Here is a 21,636-nt window from a genome sequence, read left to right on the forward strand (position 1 = left end):
CCGCCATGGGCCACTCCTGGCTCGGGGAAAGCGGTCCAAGAGGAGGCGGGCTGGCGTGTTGTCCCCCTCCACGCTCCCTGGGGCTGCCCTCTCTCCAGCCGGCTGCGGGGAGATGCAGAGCGCACGGAACTGCAGCAACTCCGCTGAGGGCCCCGGGAATGCGGAACTATCCCCTTCCCGCGGGCAGCGCCGCCGCCTCAGCGTCAGCACGGCCCCTCCCTCTCCCGCGGGCAGTCCTGGGGCTCGGGGCACCCCCCCGCCGCCCCCGCCTCGCCGGCAGGGCGGCCCCGGCTGCCCCCCCTTGCCGCGGAGCAGCTGCTGCTGCTATTCGGGAACAGGGCGGCGCCCACCCGAGACACCCACAGGGAAAGGCGAATCCCGCTGCGCCCCAGGCTCCTCGGAGCGCCTCTTACCCGGCCCCTGCGGCTCTGCCTCCCAGCACAGCTGGGCTCCGGACCCCACACTGCCTTTGCCGCCGCCGCTCAGCTGACCGGCCGCTCCCCCGGCTGCTGCGGCACAAGTCCCCGGGGAAAGAGGCGGGGCTGAGCACGCCGGCCCCGCCCCCTCGCCTTGGCCCTATAGCGACGAGTGACAACGACAGCAGCAGCTTTCCGCCCCCTACCGGGCTGAGACGTGGGTGCCGCTGCCTGGAGCTGCTGGGGCGGCTCCATAGTGGGGAAGCAGGTACCTCCCCACAGGTAGGGGCGGCAGGTTTGTATAACTTTTGGTGGTGGCGGTGCCCAGAACGGGTCCGAGTCCTGCCCTCACCCCACACCCGCCTAAGGCTCTGGGAGGGAGTTTGACTGTGGGAGGGGTGCGGGCCCTGGGAGGGAGTTTTGGTGCTGGGTGCAAGCTCAGGGTTGGGGTGCGGGAGGTGGTTTGGGTGCTGGGTGGAAGCTCTGGGCTGGGACAGAGAGTTGGGGTGCAGGAGGGGGTGTGGGGCTGAGGAGTTTGGGGTGCAGCAGGCAGGCTGCCCCAGGGCTGGGGTGGGGGGGCCGGAGAGGAGGACTCCCCCCAGCCCTCTACCTGCTGGCAGTAGTGAGCTCAGGAGGAGAGGCCCCCTCCCTACCCCCCCCGGCACAACACTCACTCAAGCCCCCCCCCCCCCTGCTGCCCAGGGTAGGTAAGGATGCTCGGGGGAGGGGGCACGCAGGGGCGGCAGGTGTGGCTCGGAGAGTGACCTGGCACCGAACATTGGTGGAGCCGGGGCCCATGGGCCCTGAATTTGCTGGAGCACAGGCACCACGGGCCCATACAACTCGCTGCCCCTGCCCACAGGCAGGCATCATCATAAGGGATCCTGAGAGGATTAGAGCCTCATGGCTTGGGATCTCTTACCCCTTTAACTACCCAGCCAGCTCTCTCTCAGCAGGGATGCTACAGCTAAGAGTAGAGCACAGCCCTGCAGTATGGCCTGGGGCTCATCTTCTGCAGCAAAGTTCCTGACTGTGGAGTTGGGCTGATTATCATCCCCCTTGAGCTAATTTGTCCCAGTGCAAAGGAGCCTGGGGTACAAGGTGATGTGGAACAAGACTCCCCCAGCAGGATGGCACAGTGAGGCACAATGCCACAGTATAAGTAGCTGCCACATGCACCACACTCTTTCTGGGCTATCTCTTCCACTTGGGTTTGAAGCCCAGGTCTCAACACCAGCCCCACTTGTTACTGCACACCCGCTAGGGTGGCTGATGGCACCATAAATAAGGCTACGTTTTAGTCACGGGTATTTGTAGTAAAAGTCACGGACAGGTCGCGGGCAGTAAACAAAAATTCATGGCCCATGACCTGTCCATGACTTTTACTAAAAATACATGTGACTAAAACTTGGGCGGGGGCACTACGGGTGCTGGGAGAAGTGGCCCAGGGCACCCTGCTGGTGGGAGGGTGGGGGGCAGGCAGCGTGGCCTGGGACCCTCGCTGTTGCTGGGAGGGAAGGGCTGGCAGGGGCTCCCTACCCGGCTCTACGTGCTTGCAGCTCCTAGGCGGCGGAGGGGTCAGGAGGCTCCATGCGCTGCTCTTGTCACGAGTGCCAGCTGCTGGGAACCACAGCCAATGGGAGCTGCAGGGGAGGGGCCTGCAGGCACTAGCAGTGTGTGGTGCAGAGCCCCCCTCTGGCCTCTTCTCCGCCTAGGAGTGGCAGGGCCGTGGGAACCGGGGATCCCCCCACCTTGAGATAAGCGCCCTTCCCCTAACTCCCTAGCCCACCACACACACACCCAAACTGCTGCTGCTGGCCCAGCACCAGCTGCAGAAGTCACGGAGGTCACGGAAAGTCATGGAATCCATTACTTCTGTGACAGACTCATAGCCTTAACCATAAACAACATTAGCTTTCTGCCTGTTGCCCACCCACATTGTCTGTGCCTAACCTTGACCCCTAAGGTTTTACCTCTGAATCTGTTACAAATCTTGATTTCTTCAGTCATTACATTTTGAATAAATAATGAATAGAATATGAGGATTTGGGGAAAAAAAATCAGTGGTGCAAAACTCCAAGTCAGTTAACACTTAAGTCTTGAAAATAAACAGCAATATTTTCCATGAAAATACATGAAAACAAATTTGTAATCTTTCCTTAAAAGCAGCAAAGAGTCCTGTGGCACCTTATAGACTAACATACGTTTTGGAGCATGAGCTTTCGTGGGTGAATACCCACTTCGTCGGATGCATCTGACGAAGTGGGTATTCACCCACGAAAGCTCATGCTCCAAAACGTCTGTTAGTCTATAAGGTGCCACAGGACTCTTTGCTGCTTTTACAGATCCAGACTAACACGGCTACCCCTCTGATACTTAATCTTTCCTTGGTTATTTTAAAAATATAATGCCAGAAATGTTAGAGCTGGTAAAGATGCATTGGCAGAACTGTGGAAAACTAAAAGATTTCATCTTGTGTGTTCTTTAAATCTGTGCTAAAGTGTTAAAAGTTTCAAGGAGCCCTTTTGTTGTTTTATTTAATCCTGTGCTTGCACCTTCTGAGTTTCACACCGAGTTTAGAATTTGAATGAATAAATAGAAATTCTCAGAGCTGAACTTGGCTTGTACCACAGTGTTTAACACCTCCCACACCCAACCTACACACTTTTTAGAGAACTTCCCTAATACAGTACAGGGAAGGAAATGATTCTTTTTGAAACTCCATCAAGGTTTATGAAAAACTTATCCTCAGTTCTCATAAAAGTTTTGCAAACCTTAGTGAAGGTTTCAGTGAACATACTTTGACTTTCAGATTATTAACAAAAGATCTTGGGATTTGACTACAAAGATACAGCTAACATGGACAGATTTTCAAATTGAAATATTGGTCCACTTCCCTTTGGAGAGAAGATAGCAAAGAACAGTTTTGGTACGAGACATATAGAATCATAGGACTGGAAGGGACCTTGAGAGGTCTTCTAGTCCAGTCCCCTGCACTCAAGGCAAGGCTAAGTATTTCCTGACAGGTGTTTGTCTAACCTGTTCTTAAAAACCTCCCATGACAGAGATTCCACAATCTCCCTAAGCAATTTACTCCAGTGTTTAGAAGGGTTTTCATAGGTAGGGTGAAGGGAACAGTGTCTTCATCCCAGCATGCAGCATCAGAATTTGGGCCCTATTGTGCTGGGTACTGTACATATATAAAATAAAAGACTTTCTTTGCCCCAAATAGTTTACAATCTACTAGAAGCACATAGATACTGTTCCAGATGGCTTTCAGACACTGACCAAATACACCCAGTTAGAGAAAATTGTTTGATAAGTGTTTGAGGCTGCAGAGGTTCATGAGATTATTTTCAGGGTCTTAATTTCATGCCTGTGACAGACCACAATTCAGTGGTGACAAATGCATGATAATGCATACTGGAAGTAGTAATTGGAACTAATCATGCACATTACCGGGTTCTAAGTTAATTGTATTCACTCAGGAAAAAGACCAGAGTATACAAGTAGACAATATAATGGAAACCTTTGCTCAATCAAAAAGCAAATATAATGTTAGAATACATAAGGAATAGGATTAAAAATAATACTGAAAAAGTGATAATGCCTTTACATAAATCAATTTGATGCCCTTGCCTGGAATTCTGTGTTCAGTTCTGCCACCTCATCTATATATATATAGCAAAAATACAAGGGGATTGGAGACAAGAGATACATTATTAGAGGTCTGTGACGGGGCGCACTTGCCCCGCACCGAATCGGAAAGGGTTAAAGCCACATTGTGGGCTGAGGAAGCCATGCCCCTTTCTCCCTACTGGGCATGCTCCAGCTGTACCAGTATAAAAGAAAGCAGCCCAGCTCAGTCAGGAGGAGATGCTGGTAGGGGAAGGTTATGTGTTGGGAGTGCTTGCTGAGACTGGTGTCCAGCCTGTGCCAGAAGGGAGTGGAGATGTGGACCACAGCCTTGGGCCCCAGCAGCACATGGAGCCTCAGGGAGTGGCCGGTGCTGGGGAACTAAGAGATCCCAAAGCCTCCTGGACTACAATGCCTGAGACTACGGTAGGAAGTGACCCAGGGGCAGTGCTGGAGTGGTATGTCCTGCTGAGGTAAGCTCAGTGTGTTTCGGTGGGACTACCTGCTGAGCAGGTAGTTGATTGTTTGACCAGTACTAAGACCCTGGGTCAGGGCATGGTCAAGTTGGGTGTGCCTGAGCCTCCCTACCTGGGCTGCCAGTGGCCCCCATGAACTCTGGCCGTTGGGCCACACTGCCCTGGTATTAGGGGGCATGTTTCATGGACTCTGGTCACTAGGCTGTACTACCCTGAATGAGCAGGGGGTTTGTGTAGACTCTGGCCATTGGGCCACTCTACCCCACAGCTAAGCCCAGATGTGTGGACTTGAGTTGGGGGAAATAAGCTCATGCACCTGACCCTATTCCCCGAGGAAGGCGGGTGCACTTGCCCCACGCTGGATGGGGCCCACCTTAATTGTGTCACAAGTACCAAAAGATGGACAAGATTGAGACTGTAGTTTAGAGAAGACACCCCCCCGCTAAGTCTGATCTGTACCTCATGGTGGTGGAGGAGGTGTAACATCTGAAGTAGGGGGTTGCTCATTGGAGCTATGCCATCAGTGATGAAGGCTTGTCCAAAATATTATCTTGGGTATTATACAAAGGTGGACAGATCCAACATGAACTCTGAAAATGATGGCTAACACAGGTGGTGAAGATTCAGGGCACCTAGCTACCTGAGGTGAAGGAAGTTGCTGAGAAAGACTCAATGTCTCAGGTTGCACAGCATGAAGCCAGTACTGGTAGACCAGGAAAAGGGTCACATTACTGTGCCTCTGTCTCATCCCAGTAGGACAAGGTATTTCCTGGGATAATCGTTTGCCCTTGTTTGACCATGAATAACCCAGCACCAGGGTTAAAGCCCTGCCTTATTTTCAGCTGTAGATGCCTTGTCGGTGCCATCTCCCTTCAGTGCAAGCATGAGGGGTTTGTGCCAAAGCCCTCTCTCACCCTGGAATGTGTGTCCTCTGATGTTGGCAGGCATGTCTGTAATACATTGTGACAATAAAAAAAATAAAAAATGGAGATATACCTATCTCATAGAACTGGAAGGGAGCCTGAAAGACCATTGAGTCCAGCCTCCTGCCTTCACTAGCAGGACCAAGTACTGATTTTGCCCCATATCCCTAAGTGACCCCCCTCAAGGATTAAACTCACAACCTTGGGTTTAGCAGGCCAATGCTCAAACTGCTGGGCTCTCCTTCCCCCCTACAATGCCTTCAATTGTATCTGGGATCTCTGACAGTCCACCAAAATTGCAGCTTGGAACGTTGGAACTCTTCACAGGCATGGTCATCAGGTCGCTGTCTAACGCGAAATGGATCAGCTTGGTATATCAGTCGCCGGACTAACAGAAGCAAGGCTGATAGATTACAGATGTCACGAGGTGAAAGATTACTTCTGTATTCTGGCAGCCACAATCATTTATATGGGGTAGCACTACGACTGCGAGACAAGGCCAAGTCCACACTGACAACTTGGACACCCGTGTCTCCTCATTTACTTATTGCGTGTCTTAAACATCTGCACGGTTATGTCACTTTCATACTAGTCTATGTGCCAACAGAGGAATCTGACTCAGTTAAAGATCATTTCTATGATTACATACTAGATGTTCCAATTACAGTCCCTCTATGTGATAATCTCTTGATCCTGAGTGACCTAAATGCAGTTACTGGCTTTCTGTGAACTGGATTTGAACAGATGGTTCAGGCACACCCAGTGATAACTCTCACCACTTGCTTACATTCTGGGCCCCCCAGAATCTTTCCTATCTTGGGTCATGGTTCAAGCAGCGATGCCTACACCAGATGTCATGGATCTCTCGTGATGGCATCACTCAGAAGGAGTTGGACCGCATCATTACAGGAGGCAAAGAGATGCCTATTGTGTGTTGAGTATATCGTGGTGTGGAATGCGTGGCAAACACAGATCACCATCTAGTCGCCCATATGGTGTTAATGCTTCAGCGAGCAGGTAAGCCCTCTGCAGCGCCGGTGCAATCATTAGGCAAACTAGGCGGCTGCCTAGGGTGCCAAAATTTGAGGGCGCCAAAAAGCGGTGCCCAAAATGTCTGGGATGCTCACCCGGCGCTGCGGCTTTGATCAGCTCCGGCCAGCCGGACAGGAAGTGATGTTATTCCTCCTCTGACCGCCGGGGGCGCCGCGCTGCTCCCTGCTGCTCTGGCTCTTTTCCAGGGCCTCCGCCCCTGCTCAGCCCCGCCCCCACTCCCCTGAGCTCTGCAGCTGGGCCGGGCCTGCACTCACTGGCGGGGGGAAGTGCAGAGACCCATCCCCAGCCGCGCCGCCGGTGAGTGCTGGGGGGTGGTTCCCCCCTGCCCTCAAAGCCAGCCCCACCCCCCTGCTTCCCCCCCCCCTCCACGGAAGCCTGGGGCACCCCCCCGAGCACCCTCCCCCCACAGAGGCTGGGGGCACCATGCCCCCCCCCGGCGGGGGGACTGCATAAGGCCCCAGAATATCTAGGGACGGCCCTGGTACCTGCCACCCTGCCTCCAGCCAACCCCTGCTGCACCCCCTGCCCTGCCTCCAGCCCCACACCCTGTCTCCAGCCAGCCCCTGACGCACCCCCTGCCCGCAGCCAGCCCCGCACCTGTCTCCAGCCAACCCCACACACCCTGCCCTGCCTGCAGCCAGCCTCACACCCCGTTTCCAGCCAACCCCACACCCTGTGCCCTACCCACAGCCAGCCACACACCCCGTCTCCAGCCAACCCCTGCCACACCCCTGCCCTGCCCGCAGCCAACCCCACACCCTCTGTCTTCAGCCAACCCCTGTCACACACCCCTGCCCTGCCCACAGCCAACCCCTGCTGCACCCTCTGCCCTGCCCACAACCAGCCCCGCACCCCCCTGCGCTGCCCACAGCCAGCCCTGCACCCTGTCTCCAGCCAGCCCCTGCTGCACCCCCTGCCCTGCCCACAGCCAGCCCCGCACCCCCCTGCGCTGCTCACATCCAGCCCTGCACCCTGTCTCCAGCCAGCCCCTGCTGCACCCCCTGCCCTGCCCACAGCCAGCCCCGCACCCCCCTGCGCTGCTCACATCCAGCCCTGCACCCTGTCTCCAGCCAGCCCCTGCTGCACCCCCTGCCCACAGCCAGCCCCGCACCCCCCTGCGCTGCCCGCATCCAGCCCCGCACTCCTTGTCTCCAGCCAACCCCTGCCGCACCCCCCTGCCCTGCCCGCAGCCAGCCCTGCACCCTGTCTCCAGCCAGCCCCTGCTGCACCCCCTGCCCTGCCCGCATCCAGCCCCGCACCCCCCTGCACTGCCCGCATCCAGCCCCGCACCCCCTGCCTCCAGCCAGCCCCTGCTGAACCCCTTGCCCTGCCTCCAGCCCCGCACCCCTTGCCCTGCCTCCAGCCCCACACCTCCTGTCTGCAGCCAGCCCTGCACCCTCTGTCTCCAGCCAACCCCTGCCACACTCCGTCTCCTGCTTCCAGCCAGCCCTGCACCCCCTTATCTCCAGCCAACCCCTGCCACACCACCCTGCCCGAAGCCAGCCAGCCCCACACCCTGTCAGGTTATTCATTTATTTTCATTAAATATGTAGACTAAATAATGAAATTAATAAGTTTTCAAGTTGAACGTGTATTAATTCTAATGAACAATGCCATATTATGCAGTATTCATTTTTGAAAGTTTATAATCGATGCTTTGGGGGGAGGGGTTGGGGTGGGGAGGGCACAAGGTGGAAGTCTCGCCTAGGGTGCCAAGTATCCTTGCACTGGCCCTGGCCCTCTGCAATGATGAAGTGTGCCAGGTTTAACCAACAGGTTTTGTACTGATGTCAGCAACAGTTTCTTGGCTCTAACTAGTCTGCCAGACGACATGGAGGTTGCCTGGTCCCTGCTCACTTTGAACAACGAATCCGTCTAATCAGTTTCCAGCTTTTGGTACCTGGGTTCTGTATTTGCCTGCTCCTCCAATTCTCACATGGAGTTTCTCCATTGGATTGGCATCACAGCATCTGCCATGGGCTGTTTACAACAGATATGGAATCAACATCATCTTAGTATGACAACCAAGTTCAGGATTTATTTGAGTTGTTTCCTTCCCATACTGTTGTACTTCCCATACTTCCCATACTGTTGTACTTCCCATACTGTTGTACGGCTATGAAAAATGGACACTATGCCACTCAGACTGGACAAAGCTGGGGGCTTTCCACACAAAACGTCAATGTCATATATTGGGCATAAAGAGGAATGACTTCATCTGTAATGCAGATGTTTATGGTCACTTGGGTCTACAGACTACTGGGGCCATTGTCCACAGGCGGCGCCTTATGCTTTTCGGACATGTCACAAGGGTGCCACAAGATGTTCCAGCGAACGCCATTCTCTGGGTGGCTTGTAACATCTGGGATAAAATTCCGCCAACTGAGGGGTGGAGGCAGCCCATAGGCAGACTCTCTATTATATCGGTTCATCGAGTCTGTTCCGACTCTCAGGCCATCAAGACTTTGCTGTTACGCAGGAACGGACCAAATGGCGAATGATTGCTACAGCCAACTGTCTAGCTTTCCATTTATCCTTTTTCTCATAAGAACAAAGGAACTTTCAGAAGAATTGAAAGGCAGATAATTTAAAACTGAAAAATATTTTTTTTACACAAATATAACTAACCGGTGGAACTTACTGCCATAAGGATATCATTAGTAGGATTCACAAAAGAATGAGATTTCTATGGATAATGTGAATATCCTCATTTTAAATTAATTTTTTTTAAATGGAAGTTTATAAACTCTTGTGCTTTAAGGCATAAGACAACCACTAACTGACAGGTGTTAGGAAGTGTTATGGACCAGGGTGGGGCAGCCAGGCTGAGTAGTCGGAGCACTGGTTCTCAGGCTAGTGATCAAACGTGGAGTCAGAGGCCAGGAAGAGCACGGAGGGTCAGTGCTGGAGTCAGAGCCGAAGGTCAGAGACAGAGTTGGGAACCAGGAGTCAGATCTCGGGTTCAGAGCCTGAGACAGGAATTATGCAGTGGAGTGGACTGAAACAAGGGAGGAATGAGGCTGGGAACAAGGTCTGAGCAGGACTGAATCAAGGCAAGCACAGGAGCAATCACAGCGCAGGTGTAACTCTGAGTAGGCACTAGGTTGGTATTGCTGTTGGGCTTTAAAGCAGTCCTGGTGCATAGGACTGTCAATTAATTGCAGTTAATTCATGTGATTAACTCAAAAAATTACTGCAATTAAAAAAATTAATCACAATTAATCACCGTTTTAATCGCATTGTTAAACAATACAATACCAATTGAAATTTATTAAGTAATTTTGGATGTTTTTTCTACATTTTCAAATACATTGATTTCAATTACAACACAAAAAGAGCAGGAGTACTTGTGGCACCTTAGAGACTAACAAATTTATTTGAGCATAAGCTTTCGTGGGCTACAGCCCACTTCTTCAGATGCATAGAATGGAAGATATATATACACACACATACAGAGAGCATGAAAAGGTGGGAGTTGTCTTACCAATGCTGAGAGGCCAATTAAGTAAGAGAAAAAACTTTTGAAGTGATAATCAAGATAAGTGTGAGAATACTTCAATGGCTCAGCCCTTCCCAGTCTCTATTCAAGCCTAAATTGATTGTATCTAGTTTGCATATTACAACACAGAATACAAAGTGTACACTGCTCACTTTATATTATTAATTTTGATTACAAATATTTGCACTGTAAAAATGGTAGTATTTTTCAATTCCTTCATAGTAGTACTATAGTGCAATCTCATTATCATTAAAGGTGAACTTACAAAATGTAGAATTTTATACAAAAGAAAAACTGCATTCAAAAATAGAACAAAGTGAGCACTCTACACTTAGTATTCTGTGTTGTAATTGAAATCAACGTGTTTGAAAATGTAGAAAACATCCAAAACTATTTAAATAAATGGTATTCTATTATTGTTTAACCATGTGATTAATCGCACAATTAATCATAATTTTTTAATCCCACAATTAATTGCAATTTTTTAATAGCTTGACAGCCCTACTGGTGATGCAGCCAATCAGGGGATCTGGTCAATCAGGGTGTCCAGCTGTAGGTCAACTAGCAGGTTCCAGGCTCATCTGCAGGCCCTGATTCCTGACAGTACCATCCCCACTTTGAGGGCACCTCCTAGGGATCTAGGAGTCTGGCTTCTCTGGATATGTTAGATGAAGTCCATAGCAGGTCCAAGACCTGGATGTTCTCCACCAGCTCCCAGCTGCCTGAACTATAGTCCTCCCAGTTCACCAGGAGTTTCCCCCTAACTTGCTGGGAGTTAAGACTTCATTGGACCAAATGTTCTTCTAGCCCTTGAACCATCATGGGCAGTGGCAGTAGCCACTGACTGGGATGAGGATGGTCTAGTTTCGGGTCAGAGCAGGCAGCAGGCCTCATGGTCGGAGCGGGTGACAGGCCTCCTGGTCAAGGTCAGAGACATTATCAGTAGTCAGGAGCCAAAGCCAAGGGTCAAACTGGAAGGCAGAAACTGGATATCAGAGCCGAGGGTCGAGCCAGAGTCCGTAGTCAGGAGCTCAAATTGAAGGGCAGGAACTGGAGAGTGCAGGGTATCGGGCCAGGAGGGGTTCAAGACGGGGCAGGACAGAGGCTCAGGCAAGGCTGGGTAGAAAGCAGCAGCAGGAACAAGGTAACACAGGAGTAGGCACAGTGGGGCCAGGGTGGGAGGGTATGCACGTTGAGAAGCCAGCAACTGCTGCTGCTGGTTTAAGAGCTAGCCTACTGGCCTCTGCAGCCAATCAGGTGGCATGGTTAATCAGGCAGCCTGCTGCAGGCCAATGGTACTGATGAGGCTGCCTGGAGACCAGCTCTGCTGCAGGCTCTGATTCCTGACAGGCAGTGTGTTGGAGCAGTTCAGGAAGAGGTTCTCAATGTAAGGCTTTAGAAGGGAGATATGAATTATGGGATGGCTCTTTAGGGGTTCAGGTAGCTGCAGCTTGAATGTTATTGGGTTGACCTGTTCCAAGATCTTGAATGGGCCCAGGTACTGATGGTCGAGGTAGGCTGATGGGCAGGTTGATTTTAAGATTCTCTATGGATAACCAAACTCTGTCCCCTATGGCAAGGTTGGGTGCAGTCTGGTGGCTCTGGTCAGCATATTGATTGTAAGTTTCTTTAGCAGATCTCAAATGTTCTTTGAGTTCTTAGTGAACTTTGCACAGATGGGTAGTCAAGTCTGCAGTGGCAGGTATCAGGAAACTCATGGTATGTCTGGATGAAAACAAGGATGAAAGCAAAGAATGGGCTTTGTTGGGTGGAGGCATGGGTTGTATTAATATAGGCAAATTCCATATAGTGAAGCAGGGTAAAGCAGTAATCCTGCTGCTAATTAGAAAAACAGCAAAGATACTGTTCCAAAATCTAGTTGACTCATTCTACTCATTGGTTTCAGGGTAATAGACAAATGAGCTGAGGGATTCTATGCCAAGAAGTTTGAGAAACTGTCACCAAAAATGGGAGATGAATTAGGGTTCCAGGTCTGATGTGATGATGGTTAGTAATCTGTGGTGACAGATGCTCTCTAGGAAGAGACATGCCCTTTCTGGGAAGGTAGCTGTTCTGGGTGTAGCATGGAACAAAATGAACCATCTTTGTTAGGAGATCAAACATGGCTAGGATCACTGTAAGCCCACGAGAGCAAGACAGCTCCACAATTAAGTCTATAAATATGGTAGACCAGCGCTGGGGTGGAATGGGCAAAGGCTGGAAGGAGCTGAGTGACTTTGAGCACAGGCGCTTGATTCAAGAACAGAGTCTGCAGGACTTTATATTCTCCTTGATGTAAGCACATAGACCCGGCCACCAGAAATTCCTCAGGCCAATCCAAGACTTGGATCCTGGTTTTAAGTGACCAGCAAGCAGCATGTCATGACATAGCCTAGACTTCAGGTCTTTAAATTATCCCTTTGGGACATGTGATCCCTGTAATAGAGGACATCATCCTGCAGTCAGGCTGGGCATCTACATCATCCAGGGCCTGGGTTGTAAACAGATTGTTAGGCAGCAGAGAATGAATGGAGGATATCAGGCTACTGTCTACTGACCTGTTGACAAAAGGTCAGTAGACACCTTGGACGCCTTAAGAACTCTGGAAGGGAGTTTTCTGCCAGGTTTGAAATACTTATCTTTGTGTGACATAGTGTCCACCTTTCCGTTTCTGGCCCCAAAGTTACCAAGAAGTCAAATCGGGCAAAGAAGAGGGACCAGTAGATCTGGTGTTGACTGAGGTGTCTGTCTTTTCTGAGGTACTCAATGTTCTTGTGACCTGTAAGGACCTGGACTGGGAACTGGGCTCCCTGCAGGAGATGACACCATTCCTCAGAGGCCACCTTGATAGCCAACAGCTTCTTGTTCCAGATATCATAATTTCTTTCTGATGGGGTTCGCTTTCAGGAGTAAAAGACACAGGGAGGAAGTTGGCTACAAGGGCCAGCTTGTTGGGATAACACTGACTATGGCAAAGTCTGATGTGTTGGCTTCCACTGTAAATGGTTTAGTGGGGTCTGGAGGGATAAGGATGGGTACTGTGGTAAGTAAACACTTTTTTTTAAGCTAATTGAAGGCAGACTGAGTTTCCAAGGACCAGATGAACCGGGATCCTTCTTGCAGAAGCTCTGTCATCAGGGCTAGAAAACCCTTTGATAAACTGCGAGTAAGAGTTGGCAAAATGCAGGAATTGCTGTCTCTCTCATTTGTCCTTCCAAGTGGCTCAGTCAGATATGGCCGTCACCTTGCATGGGTCTATGGTTAGTCCCTTGGGGGAGACAATATACCCAAGGAATTCAACTGTCTCCTAGTCAAATTCATACGTCTCAAGCTTTGCATACAGGTGATTTTTGGCAGAGTCTTTTTAAGACACAGCGTACATGTTGGTCGTGAAGAACTGGATCATTGGAAAAAAATGAAGATATCCTTGGGGTAAAAAATACAAATTGGTGTAGCATGTCCCTAAAGATATCACAAATGAGCTGTTGGAAAGTCACTTGTATATTACACAGGCCAAATGGCATATCGAATTAGTCAGTGTCTGTACTATGCCCGAGAGGCGGTCTTCTATTTGTTTCCTTCTCAAATCCAAACCAGGAATAAGCTCCACAAAGGTCCAACTTAGTGAAGACCTTTGCAGAGTGGAGTCCTTTAAAGAGCTCATTGACAAGGAGTAATGGGTACCAGTTCTGGGTAGTAATGCTTTTTAATGCCTGTTGTTCCACACAAAGCCACAGGGAGCCATCCTTCTTACCCACAAAGAAAGTAGGAGCCTCTTGAAGGAATGGATTAACCCCTTTTTCAGGCTTTCCTGGAGATAACTCTAGAGAGTCTGTAGCTCAGGTTCTGAGAGAGAATAGATACACCCGAAAAGGACCTCTGCTCCAAGCTGGAGGTCGAAGGGACAGCCATAACTATAGTGAGGTGGCATGATGTCAGCTTTCTTTTTGTCTAACATGTCAGCAAAATCTCAGTATTTGATGGGTACTACTGAAGCTGTTAGGGAGGCCGCAGCAGTTGCCAAGGATCCTGGGAGACAGGCAGAGCTGTAGAGGATTTCTGGTCTATGGATTTGAGAGGCAAGTCTTCTGGCAGTATGATGAACTAAAATGCAACATTCCAGACACGACAGTCTGCCAGAGGATACATGGGTCACAGGTAATGAGCCAGGGAATACTGAGGACAACTGGGGAATGGTGCATATAGATCAATCAAAACGGAAGGATTTCTCAATTACACGGGACCTGGAAGTGTAGTGACTTCTAGGGGGGCAGTTTGTGTGACTGGGCCCAAAAAGATGTCTGTCAATTGATTATATCAAGTTGGGGGGAACTTTGTACTGGGTGGGGACATTATGTGCTTGAGCAACTTTCAAGGCCATAAAATTGCTTGAGGCACCAGAGTCCACTAGTGCTTCCAGGTTAACCTACAACATCATGGGGTGCTGTAGCTGCAGTGGGCGTAGGAAGTGTGTTTGGCCCAACCAGCCATCACCAAAGTACCAGCAAAAAAATGTTGGTGTAGGGTATTAAAGTGAGGAGGCAAACGCCAACCCAGCCCAGATCCCTCTTTTGTGGCTGGGGCTTGGAGTTTCCCAACCAGGATGCAGATCATGTTCCAGTTCTTCACCATAAAGCCATAGGCCCAACACTTGTTTTTCTCCACCTTGGAGAGGTGAGGCCAGGCTTGGTTGAGCTGCATAGGTTCAGGCTGCGGGGAGGGTGCAGATGGTTGGCGGACCAGAGATCGCAAGACTAGCAGGGGTCGGGAAGTTGACCTTCTTTCTTGGTGGCTTTCTATCAGGCAGTTGTCAGTTTTAATGAACAGTTTAATTAGGGTCTCCAGATTGGCTGGTGGCTCCACCCATGCCAGCTTGCTTTGAACTCATCATCTAGGTCAAGCCAGTAGTGATAGTGCTGCATGGCCTCATTCCATTCCGTGTCTGTTCTCAGGCTTTGAAATGCCATGGCATAATTAGCATCTGGCTGGCACCCATCCCGCAACATCTGGAGTGCAGCCACTGCTGTATGCATGTGACTCAGGTCATCAAAAAGCAATGCCGTGGCTTGAACAAAATTCTCAAACTGGTCCAGGAGAGGGCTAGATTTCTCCAAGAGTGGACAGACCCGGGCCAAGGCCTCCCCCAGTCAGAGGGATGATAAGTCCCATGTGGGACTGGTTCATGGGGAATGACTATGGGTGCAGCAGAAATAGGAGCCAGCACTAATTCAGCAACCCAAAGAATTTACTGCAGCTGCTGGCATACTTGTCCAGTTGGGGAATTTTTGGTTCTTGAGGGGCCTGAGTTGGAGTTGTGGGCAGCATAGCCTGTGTCTGTAGTGCCACATTCTGTGGCTGCAGGACAGCAACCTGAGTCTGCAGGTCCTGCAGGATGCCCACTTATCCCTTCTCTCTTTCAAGGGGCTGGTGTTCAAGCTGTCACAAACTGGGTTACGGGTGATCAGGCCTAGTGATTGGCGCAGAGGGAGTCAAGCCTAGTAGTCAGAGTCAGAAGCCAGGAACAGCACCAAGGGTCTGAGCTGGTATCAGGAGTCAGAGCTGAAGGTCAGAGCCAGAATCAGGAACCAGGAGTCAGAGCCGGAGTCAGGAACCAAACGGGAACAGGGGTGGAGCAGGCTTGATCTTGGCAGGAATAAGGCAGAAGCAGGGCTGGTGCAATGTTGGGAAGAAGGCAGGCACAGGAACAACTGCAGCTGCGGGCATAATTGTTGAGCAGCTGCTAGCCTGGTGCTGCTGATATTAAGAGCAGGCCTGATGATTTCTTTTGGACAGAGGGACTGGTTAATCAGGGTCTTCAGCTATAGGTCAACTCAGTGGTTCCAGGCTCTGCTGCAGGCCCTGATTCCTGACAGGAAGAAGCTCACCCTATGGGCTGATTATTCCAAAGTTGACCATTGTGGCATTTCTTCACCTTCCGCTAAGCATCTGATACTGACCACTGTCAGAGATAGGACACTGGACTGGATACACCAGGGGTGGGCAAACATTTTGGCCTGAGGGCCACATCGGGATTGCACAACTGTATGGAGGGCCGGTAGGGAAGGCTGTGCCTCCCCAAACAGCCTGGCCCCTGCCCCCTATCTGCCCCCTCCCACCTCCTGCCCACTGACTGCCCCCCTCAGAACTCTCAACCCATCCAACCCCCCTGCTCCTTGTCCCCTCACCTCCCCACTCCCAGGGCCACCGCCCCTATCCAACCCCACTGCTCTCTGTCCCCTGAATGCCCCGACCTCTATCCACACCCCTGCCAAGATTCCCACCCCCTATCCAACCGCCCTCTGCTCCTCATTCCCTAATCACCCCCTCCCAGGACCCCCCACCCCTAACTGCCCCCTGGAATCCCTCCTTGTCCCCGACAGGCCCCCTGACAGGCCCCCTGACAGGCCCCCCTGGAGTCTCACTCCCAACCCTCCCTGTTCCCCATCCCCTGTCCACACCCCCCCCAGAACCTCTGCCCCATCCAACCTCCCACTCCTCCCTCAATGTCCCCCAAGACCATCCGCTCCCTTACCCAACCCCCTCGCTCCCCACCCCCTTACCAGCAGCAGAGCTCGCAGCCACGACACCCGGCCAGAGCCAGCTGCACGCCCCACGCTCCCCAGCGGGAGCGGCAGGCCAGACTGCGGCCCGGCTGCGGAGGAGGGGGCATTGCGGGGGAGGGGCCAAGGACTAGGTTCCTCAGCTGGGAGCTCAGGGGCTGGGCAGGACGGTTCTGTGGGTGTGGCCTGCGGACCATCGTTTCCCCACATCTGGGATAGACTATTGATCTACTCCAGTAAGATCATTCCTGTGTTATGTTTCTATCCTTCCAAAGGCCCTTCCCAGGTGGGAAGTCAGAGTGCAGGAAGAAAGGAGCAGATGCTCAGCCATAGATGGAGCCAGTTCCCAGGAAGAGAAGGGTGCCAGAATCAGGAAAGAGGCACCTTTACTGCTCTCCCCACAGGGACCTCCCAAAATGGGACAATTAGTACCAAAGAGAAGATGATCCCATTCTTCGACCTCTCAATGCCCTCTTCACTTCCTTCCCCGCTAAGTAGAAGACCAACATTTTCCTTTCTCTTTCTCCTAATGTATTTAAAGACCCTCTTCTTATTGTCTTATATGTCCCTTGCTAGGTGTAACTCACTTTGTGCCATAGTCTTTCTGTTTTTGTCCCTACATGCTTATACTGTTCTTTCCTCCTTAGCAATTCATTCATGTTTCCCCTTTTTGTAGGATTTCTTTTTGAATTTCAGGTCATTAAAGAGCTCCTAATGGCGCTAATGCCGAGGAGGAAAGGAAGAGAAGTGCCAACCCCCAGCTATCTTAGAGACCCTCACAAGCAAATCCAAAACCCGAGAGAAGATCCAACTCCTTTCCTATCCCAACAATTGCCGATATAGATCTCAACTGCAAGCGGATAGAGGAGCCTGTCCACATGCCCTCCCAGAGAGCCTCCACAACAAGAGGGGCCACACCTTAAGAGAACTCAGCTTCTACACACACATGTTCTCTTTCCCAAAGGGTGAGCAGATTATCTTAGTCTCCAGTTTTGGAATCTTTCTATACAGCTGGACTCTGATCCCTAAGAAAGCAGGCAGACTATTCACCATTCCAGCCCTGTACTTCTCTTACTGTGGAGTTGTGACTGCAAAGCATGAGCCTGGAAACCCTGCAGGACGGGTCCTGGAGCCTGGTAGTTAGCAAAGCAGTTCAGACCTCCACCCTCTCCTGTCTCCAATATTTAATGAGAGTTGTTTCCACCCACTGTCTTAGCTTCCCAGTCAACCTAGGCTTCTAGGCAGTTCTACAATTTTATTATTGTTTCCTAATGGGGATATCAAGAATCTTAATATTCTCATCACTGCCTTTTTCATTTTCAGAATAAAGTGTTCATTCAGAGTCTGAAATTAGAGTCTGTCTCTTTTATCAAAAGATGAGAAAAACCCTTCCAAATATGTTATTCTTATGTAAATACAGCAGAGTGACAGCTGTTACTTAACCTGTGAGCACTGCAAGGCAGAAACTTTTTTGTTGTTGTTGTTGTGTTTGTGCCTAGCACTGTGGAGTCTTGATCCCTGCCTGGAGCCCTTAGGTGCTACCACAATACAATAACACTAAGAGGAAGTTCAAAAACTTAGAAGAAAAACCCAAACAAAGGCAAGAACATTAGCTGAAGTTCTGATATCAATACTCATTCCACAACACTCTTCCATCTGGTTGACTGTTTCAGACCCTGTGCCTACTCTTCAATTAATTTAAACAATGTGATAGTGTTTAGTCATATTTATTAAAGCATGCCAGAGAGGAGTCATCCCAGAGGTGGAACAAAGTAGATTGGCAGGGCTTAGGTGAGGTCTTTATGCCAGCTATTTGGAATTCAAGTGAGCAGGGATAGGTGCTTTTTCATATTTTTATACATTAAAAATAAAAATGCTATCATACACTACATAAATTCTGTATGCAAGCTGATTATGAGTTTAATATTTCATTTTGATTAGCCATGATTTTAATGCTGCTATTTGTATTGTTTGTTTTTTCTTACAGTTGAAATATTCAGGATAACCCAGTATTATCCACTAGATGGCACAACAGTGACGTTATACTGCTCTCCTCTGCTAGCTGAATATCTTGGGCTTCATTTTGATCTCACATTGGTTTTACACCAATATAACTGTACTGAAATCAGTACACTCACTCCTGATTCACAGACTCAGCTGAGATCAGAATCCCTTCTCTCAATGCAATATACCTATCAGTATTTTGTTTTGGATTTGTATTTTTGATCAAAAATGTCCTTTTCAGAGAAGAGACTTTGGAACTTGAGGGACAATTTACTTTGATTCACAGCATATGGACAGCTCTGTCTACTTTTAATGTCTTCTTATGGTAGTGTGTAATGCTTGTGCTATAAAGCAGAGGTTCCCAAACTGTGGTTTCCAGGCTGTCGGTGGCCCATGGAGATCTTCCGAGTGAGCACATGGTGCTGGCTTCTCATCTGCAGCAGCTATTTTACGTTACAAGACCGATAAAAATACATGAAATATTTAACTGATAGTATTCTTCCTTGTAACCAATTGTTGTTGTTGCCAGAATGATGTCACAGGATGGGAGGAAAGGCAGGGCTGCCGAGACCGGGTTTGGGCCCCAGTGAAAATTTTTTTCGGGCCCCCCAGCAAAGCTAAACAGAGTCGCCAAAGCCAGGCCCCGGGCCCCTTTCCAGACCGTTGGGCCCAGGTAATTTGTACCGGCTTCCCCACTCCTCCTCTCCATCGGCCCTGAGGAGAGGAAAATCACAATACAAACCCAATCGCCCCAAGAGAAGCGAAAGATAAATGCTTCTAAGCAATATTATCTGTCAGACTGTCTCATCTATTCATTGCTAGAGCTTCCAGCCCTGTAGCATTTGGGTGCTGCGTTCAGGTTTAAATAACTGTCTGATTATGTGCCATCTTCGCTGCTCCTCTTGAGGCAAAATCATGTTTCATGTGCCCATATTAGGCAGAGGAAAACTAAGGGGAATAAGAGGAAAAACAAGGGGGTGGCTGATTTTCAGAAGTACTGGCCCCCAAAATTCTTTTTGAAGTCAATGGAAGGTGTGGGTACTCAGCATCTCTGAAATTCAGACCCCAGGCCAGTCTGTATTCCTCCTTATTGTGGGAAAGGCTTCAGGAAGAGGTGTGTCTTTCCCAGTGCCTGAAATGAGGAGGATTATTCCATACAGTGTACAGTGTTCTGAAAGTGAACTGGAAACAGAGTAATGTGCTGTTGAACTGATCAGACCCTGCTGCACTGGCTGGGCATGTAAAGTTCCACTGAACATTCTGCAATATAAAACTCTGAGTGCTTGTTAGAGGTCTCAGGATTGATCAGTCACAGCCCTCTTCTCCAAGGAGGGCTGCCATTCGCCATGAATACTGAAATATCATACAAGGGTGTGTGGCCCATCCTCTTCCACCTCCCCCTCCCACCAATTCTAAAGTCTCCTGCTAGCCAGGAAGGCTGGCAACCCTTTCTGTAGTACATATGGTTCACAGCTGTTTGCCCACATTCTTAGTGAACACTTTCTTTATAGAGCCTAAGTGATACACAGGGCCTTGTCTACCAGCGTGAACTTTATCCTCTAATTACGCTTCTTTTATCTTAAGTTTTGAACAATAAAACTAATACATGTATGAAATGATAAACTGATGTTTCCAAGGCAGTTTTTATTCGTGTAGCTCATCAGAATGAATAACAGTAATTTATTATTATGCATTTATTTATTTATTTGTATTAAAGTAATGCCTAATGAAATCTCAGCCCCAGTGTGCTAGGGTCTGTACAAACATATGGTGGAAGCTGGTCCCTGGCCCAAACTGTTTAGAAGCTAATTACATGTATTGCAAAAACACCTAAACAAATTTACACTCCATAGTGTTTTGTATATTATTTAGAGTGGGACTTAATCTTCAACAGGTGCAGAGTTAGGCCAATGCTGGGTGAGTTCGAAAATCCCACAGTACCTTCTTAAGTCTATGCTCAAGTATCCTTCAATCTCCCTACCTTGCCCATCCTCTAGTTTGTCTCATCCATCTGTTATATCGTATCTATTAAAGCACAAGTTCTTTGGGAGGGCAGGAACCGTCACTTACTGTTTTGACTCTATAATGCGTACCACAATGCAGCCTCACTCTGCCTAAGACTTCTATTTTTTCTTAATCATGCTACAAAATCACTACTACTTTATATTTCACTTTTACTTTATTTCACCTGGAAAAAAGGAAAAAACACACACAGTTTTAGAAGAGATGAAGAGTAGAAACGTGCCCCAAGGGTAACTGGCAGACAAGGATTTAGATGTTGTACAAACACAGCATCTAGGTAGATTTTCAGTCTGGAATAAATTCAGTTTTCAACAATCATCAGTCATTTACATTTTAGGAGTTATTTGCACTGCATCTTAAACAAAGATAAAAGCTGGCATAAATCACAAGGCTCACAGAGAATTTATAATTAACAAAATTACCAGCCCACACGCATCAGCAGGACTGTCAGATCAAGAAAATACATCTATTATGTTAAAAAATGGTGGTCAAAACTACAGAAAATCTCCCCTGGATACTAACAGAGCTTTACTTTTCTCTCCTTTCACTATTACCTGTATGTTTTTTGTGATCGTGACTGGGTTTCGCTTGTTAGACTAATTCAAGTCTATTGTTCAGCTAGCACAAACATTTTGAAATAAAGGAATAGCCAGTGACATTGTGGCTGCATGGATATTTCCCTGAGCTCTGGGCTTCCCCAGTATTTATGCCTCAGAATGTACCATAGTTTTCAAATACTGGATCTTGCAAGATTTACCTGTGGAGTTGCAGAAAAGTGGTGTTCTGCACTTCTGTGAGCTACAGGGGTAGAAACCAGTGAAGAGGCTACAGGTGGCTGCTTCCAAAGGGGGCAGGATGAAGTAGTATACCTGCCTATCCTAGACAAAAGGCTGTGCCATGAGAGGGGGAATAGATATTATTTAGTCAACTGAATACTAAAAGTCAGTTGTCATCCTATTCCTATGTGCAGCCAAGTACGTTTTCTCGCAGAGGCTGTAAGCCACTGATGAAGTTGCTTAAAGCCTTGAGTCAGTTGGACATTTATAA

At 49.2% G+C, this 21,636-nt stretch overlaps 1 protein-coding gene and 1 long non-coding RNA gene across 4 annotated transcripts in view; one reads left to right on the forward strand and one right to left on the reverse strand.

Moving 5' to 3' along the window:
- STX7 (syntaxin 7) overlaps positions 1-545 on the reverse strand; it is a 41,165-nt gene extending 40,620 nt beyond the window's left edge. Inside the window, exon 1 of the mRNA XM_045011293.1 lies at positions 414-545. The gene's annotated coding sequence lies outside the window, so the exon portion shown is untranslated. The remainder of the gene's footprint in view (positions 1-413) is intronic.
- Positions 87-20,119, forward strand: LOC123367208. Of its 3 annotated transcripts, none has more exons than XR_006578352.1 (3): positions 87-698; positions 17,240-17,528; positions 18,551-20,119. It is a non-coding gene; the product is annotated as an uncharacterized LOC123367208 (long non-coding RNA). The 3 variants fall into 3 exon arrangements; XR_006578353.1 differs by having other exon boundaries at positions 17,260-17,528; XR_006578354.1 differs by lacking the exon at positions 87-698 and adding an exon at positions 4,288-4,525 and having other exon boundaries at positions 17,260-17,528.
- Positions 20,120-21,636: the final 1,517 nt, after the last annotated feature.

Source organism: Mauremys mutica, chromosome 3, assembly GCF_020497125.1.
Source record: "Mauremys mutica isolate MM-2020 ecotype Southern chromosome 3, ASM2049712v1, whole genome shotgun sequence".
Lineage (NCBI taxonomy): Eukaryota > Metazoa > Chordata > Testudines > Geoemydidae > Mauremys > Mauremys mutica.